The 6,329-nt window shown below is 39.6% G+C and overlaps 1 pseudogene; it reads right to left on the reverse strand.

Moving 5' to 3' along the window:
* On the reverse strand, nucleotides 1-444 carry LOC132869152 (immunoglobulin heavy variable 1-46-like; annotated as a pseudogene).
* Nucleotides 445-6,329: the final 5,885 nt, after the last annotated feature.

Here is a 6,329-nt window from a genome sequence, read left to right on the forward strand (position 1 = left end):
TCAGGAGCAGTAATAAACCGCAGTGTCCTCTGTCCTCAGACTCTTTGCCTCTAAGTACTGTGTGCTTGCTAGGACGTCTTCTGTCATGGTGAACTGGTTCTTCACAGACTCTGTGTATGTTGCTTGATTTCTGCCTGTATTCATCCCCCCAATCCATTCCAGAGCTTTCCCTGGTTTCTGTCGTATCCAGTGTATGTAGTTGCTCGTCACTGAATATCCACTTTTTTTTTCAAGAGATCTTCACAGTTTCTCCAGGTCTCTTTACCACAGCAGGAGACTGGTCCAGTCTGATCTCAGCACTGCAAAAACCTGCCAGATAAAACAATCAGAAATAATCATGAACACATTCAATCATACACTCAGTGGGAAACATATAAAGAAGTCTCAGAGACCTTGTGTTAACATGAGGATAAAAATGCACTGCTGAATGACGCTCAGCCCCATAATCAAACTCTGTGATGGCTGGAAGTTCTGGAATTCAGTTGGGTGATATGAGCTTTAGCTGAGCAACGAGCTGATTTTTATGCAGAGCAAAGAAGAACAGGATGGATTTGCATCGACATCCTTTTAACCAATAGAGTCAGGTCTATAATATGAAGATCCACGGGCTGATTTTGCATGTGCCGAGGACGAGAGCGATGACACATTTTACAGTTTGTCAGTTCAGTTTAGTGGTTGTTTTTAATAATTGGTGAACATGCAAGTGACCTTCAAAGTTCTTGTTATTTAGTAATTTCCTTCACTTTAGAGATGTTTGTTCAGTATTAATGAACATATTTTATCGAATGAATCAATGTTTTTAGTCACTGTTTTATAATATGCATGTTGAAGGTGTCTGAATTGATTTGTTGAATGTGTCACTGTTGTTATTTAGATGATGTCTCTGCTCCTAATGCTGAGAGATAATACTTGTGTCTTGTCATTTCAGGAAAAAAAAAGCAAGTTTCATGAGTTTAACCTCAGGAGAAGTGAGATACTGCCCTCTATAGGTGCAGAAACATTTACGCATTTATTTTAAGTGTTCATATTGTACATGTCAACCCGTACGGATTTCCCGTATTCCCTACGGATTTTGGCATTTTAAAAATGTTACGGGCGTCGTGGTATTCAACTACGGATTTTTCTACATTTTCACCTTAAAATTATTTTTGATTTATTCCCATCAAAAAAATCGTCAATAAATACGAAAATCCATGGGAGCCGCCATTTTCTACATTTAGAATTACTCAACCGGTACTTCCGCTAGTCCCAACAAGCCATTCCGAATGTCTGAGCATGCGCAATTGTGATTTTCCTGCACACCGAGCGGGAAATAACAGCACATGTAGCGTAACAATAGACAAGTCAAGAGGTCAAGATGTCGGCACCACCGAAGAAAAAAACTCAAAACATCTAAAACTGGAGGTTGCTTTCTTCCCGAATGCACAGAAACATTCATTGGAATAATTATCACTTCCAAAATGGGTGCTGAGTATGTCAACTGCACAATTTGTTGTAGAGACGTGAAAGTGTTTGCCTCTGGAATTTACGACGTGAGGAAACACATGAAATCTCAAATGCATGTGAAGAATGCAAACCAGAAAAAGAGACAGCCGTCAATTAATTTCTTCACGCAAAAGCCAACAAAGGTTGTATCTGACACTATCTTAAAGTGGTGAGGAAGATCCACACTGACTGCAGAAAGAACATGAATGCAGATACTCTAACTGCACTCCTGCAGACCAAGATGAACAGTGACTTATGCTGCAAATTAGAGATAACCCATGAACATGTAAAGTTGGGTAGAAGTGCAACATTTTCATACAATCAGGAACATTGCTGAACAATGTGCCAAGTGAACCCCAAATTATTGGATTATGTGAGAAGAGACACTAAATTTTGTTGAACTGATATAGGGTTAAGAAATCACTGACTGTTGTTTAATTGAGTGTTAACAGTACATATGGATGTACAGAAATAAACCAGTGCATATATTAGGTAAGATCTGATACATTTTTATTATGCATGAAATATTACTATGGATTTGGTATGGAAATTATGGATTTCTTTACCAGGGAGTACAGGTGAGAGCCGTGAGGGGTTGACATGTATGAGTGTTCATGAAATATTCTATAAAATGACAAAATGAAGAAAAGGTTCAATATGACTAATCTTGAAAGAATATCATTTTAATGCAGTTCTTTGATTAAAATTCCTGGTTGTGTGTTTGAAATGACACAAACTATTAAAACTTCCTTCCAGTGAAATTTATTTAAAACATGGGGAGGAGATTTATCTGATGGAGAATGTGTGGCTTTTAATGGAACAGAAGCCTCTTTATCAAATACTATAATTTTCAATCAAATATTAAATGATCAATGAAACAGGATCAATAAGTTTGGTATCTTGTGGACATTCTGTTCTACTGTACACTGTATGAGGTGTTTTTGTACAGGGATGTTGTTGATTTGTCTCACTGTGGTTGATGAGCGCAGTAATACACAGCTGTGTCTTCAGTTTGCATGTTCTGCCCTGTTAATGTTACTGTGCTGCTGGACGTGTCTCTGGAAACCTGAAACCTGCTTTTCAGTTTCTCACTGGAGCCAGTGCTCCCATCATAACCTACCCATCCGATCCACTCCAGAGTTTTTCCTGCAGGTTGTCAGATCCAGTATGTAGCGTAGTTACTATCAGTTAATGAATATCCAGACACTTTACAGGTCAGAGTCAGTGACTTACCAGGGGTTAATACTGTGGATCCGGTCTGGATCAGCTCAACACAGTGAACACCTGGGAAAGAAAATATATTTTAATGTTGGAAATGCAAAAAGCTGCCAGTAAAAATACAACTGTATTAAATATCAAATGTAAAAGCACTTCCAGTGTACGGCTGCCAGCAGCAGCAGCAGGAGGGATGTAGAGATCATGGTGTGTGTTGAAGCAGAAGAAGTAAAAGCTCTTGGTCTTCACTGCTTAAATATATAACAGGGAAGGACATTTGCATGGAGACACTCCTTATCTTCAGGGAAATTTGATGGTTTGTTTGATATGAGAAAACCTTCCATCTCTCAAACATCTCTAATCTGTGAGTTTTCAAAATAATAATTTGGACCAAATATTTGAACAATTAAAAAGATGAAAACAGTTGTTCAGGGGTGAGCTTATGGACTATTACCTGTTTTCAGGTGAATTTATTTGAAGCAATCACATGAGAATATCACCACATTCGCGAATGAATAAAACACAACAGTTACTGTATAGAGTGTGCAGTTATAGAAAAATAATCAACGTTGGGGTGAATTGAAAAAAAAAATGCTCAAAGAAATCCACGAGAAGATTCACTTTGTATTTAGAAATTTCAAATGACTGTATTCCATTTTCTCTCAGCATTCATTCATTTCTTGATGTGAGTAATTATTCTGACACATTGTCCTCCCAAAGTACAAATCACACAAAAGGACAAACATCAGCCATAAATTTAGTGTTTGTTTGTGAAACTTTGTTTGTCATGTTTGGTATGAGGAGGAAACATGGCATGAACCCAGGAGAGGATTATAGACTTGAAACACTGAGATCATTAGAAATGATAATTGCAGGTGTCTGTCTGTCTTTAAGTGTATTTGTTTTCCACACATCATTCTTATTCTGCCATCAGTGAGACCTCGTGATATAATTCATTACTCAGCCTTAATATATTTAATGTCAAGCGACTGATAGATGTTGCCTTGTTTCTGTTCAAGTGGAGGACAAACCTAATATGAACACGAATAATTAAATGTCGTTCAATAAGCTGAACTTTTTTTAACAAGTTCAAACTTTTCAATAAAGCGTTCATGCGATATTCATGATGTAGAAGGACTGAATGAGGAAATCTTCAACACTAATTAATATAAATATTGCTGCTTGGAAATGTTTCACTGAAGTGGACAAAGTTTTTGGTTTCAGAAATGTTTTGGGTAAATTAATTGAATCATAAGAAGATAAAAAGTAAAAGTGTAAGTAAGTAAGTAAATTTTATTTATAAAGCACATTTAAAAACAGTGCAAACTGACCAAAGTGCTGTACAGTGTCTGGCTAAAACAATAAAAAGAAAATAAAAGCAATATGCACATGAGTAGCATATGGTAAGAAAACATTTTAGCAGCATTCCAATAGACAAAGACAACTGGGCACAGTGTACAGTGGCAAAACACTGACAGCATTGACCAACACATAGTAAAAGAAGATGAAGCATAAAATAATTAAGATACATAAAAAGTATTAAAAAGCAATTTAGATACATAAAAGGTGTTAAAAGGCAGTGGCTTAAGGGAGAGAAGAAAGCTAAGAACTAAGAAGCAAAGGCTAAGGTGTAAAAGTGTGTTTTCAGTCTAAATTTGAAAGTAGTGATAGTGGGAGCGAGTCTGATGTCTGGAGGCAGACCATTCCAAAGACGTGGGGCTGCCACTGCAAAGGCTCGGTCACCTTTATGTATAAGATGGGACCGGGGAACATGGAGGAGGCCTTGGTTAGTGGATCTGAGAGACCTGGGTGTAGAGTGGTGTCGCAGCATGTCTGAAATGTAGGAAGGGGCCTGACCATGTAAAAACTTAAAAACTAAAAGAAGTATTTTGAATTGGATTCTAAAACATATGGGGAGCCAGGGCAGAGAGGAGAGGACAGGAGTGATGTGATCATGCTTCCTAGTACCAGTTAAAAGTCTAGCAGCAGCATTCTGCACCAGCTGTACGCGTGCTATCTGGGACTGGGGGAGGCTGTGTGACTGAGATGGTTTATGAGTTGCATTGAGAGGATGTCTCTAACATGGCTCAAAGTTTTTGTAAGGGGAATCCACTAATCTGTGTCACTGTGTGTATCTTGCGCAGTAATAGACAGCTGTGTCTTCAGTCTGCAGATTCTGTCCTCGAATTGTTATTGTGTTAGTAGCAGTGTCTCTGGAGATGCTGAACTTATTTTTCAGTTTCTCACTGTAATATGTACTCCCACCGCTATTGATGAGTCCAGTCCACTCCAGACTTTTTCCTGCAGGTTGTCGGATCCAAGCTGTACTATAGCTCGTAACTGAGTATGAAACCTTGCAGTGGATGGAGAGACTCTGGCCTGGCTGGACTGTCATGGAAGCAGGCTGAGTCAGTTCCTCACCATGCACATCTGTGGAGGAAAACTCATGGTGAGATCTCACACAATATATGCTGCACATTTATTGTTATTGTAGTAAATGAATGAATTTGATAAAGCACTCACGCGAAGCAGCTGCCAGCAGGAGCAGTAGAGATGGAGAGAACATGGTGTGTGTTGTTTGTACTGGGGTCTTCACTGCTCTCCAAAGTTTAACAGAGACCATCACACCACATAAATAGAGTGATATCCAGCCCTTATGCTTGTATTTGCTTATCTGCTGATGATGGGAGGAGAACGGATTTAAAATTTATTTAAATCATGAGGAGGAGATTCATCTTATGGAGAATGTGTGGCTTTTTTAATAGAACAAATCTTTTCCATGATAGAAAGCTCTTTACCAAGTTCCATTATTTATCAATCAATAATAGAGGGAATTATACATATAGAGAAACTCACAACAAGGATAAGATACTAAACTTAGGGAGATTATTATTATTTGTGTTTGAGGACATAAATTCCCCTCCTGTCCACTTCTGCATTTATTTTTGTTTTGTAATATTTTCTCACAAACTCTGTTGGTTCTATTCGCCACAATATAAACACATGAGTTTTTTTAACCATAGTGAGAGAGTATGGGACAATGAAAAACTCACTGCCCATACAAAAGTGCAGGTGTACAGAGCCTGTGTCATCAGCACACTCCTGTATGGTAGTGAAACCTGGACACCATACTCATACCAAGAGCGGCGGCTAAACAGCTTCCACCTTCGCTGCCTGAGGCGTATAACTAGGTATCATCTGGAGGGATAGGATCACCAACACAGCAGTCCTGGAGAGAGCGCAGCTTCCCAGCATGTACTTTCTTCTGAGGCAGCGACGTCTCCGCTGGCTGGGCCATGTCCGGCGGATGGACGATGGACGAATCCCGAAGGACATCCTCTATGCGGAACTGTCATCTGGCAAGAGACAAACTGGTCACCCCCAGCTTCGCTACAAGGACGTCTGTAAGCAAGACCTCAAGTGCTTCAACATCAGCCCTGTAACTTGGGAAAATGCAGCTCAGGACCGCCTTCAGTGGCAGCAGGCACTCCGCAGGGGGCTGCTAGAATAGGAAACCACCCTGGCTCGTCACCAGGAAGCAAAGAGGAAAAGGAGGAAGCAACAACAGGACACCACCACACCACCAACATCAACGGAACCGATCTATGCATGTGACATCTGTGGTCGAG

This window comes from Neoarius graeffei, chromosome 20 (assembly GCF_027579695.1).
Source record: "Neoarius graeffei isolate fNeoGra1 chromosome 20, fNeoGra1.pri, whole genome shotgun sequence".
NCBI lineage: Eukaryota > Metazoa > Chordata > Actinopteri > Siluriformes > Ariidae > Neoarius > Neoarius graeffei.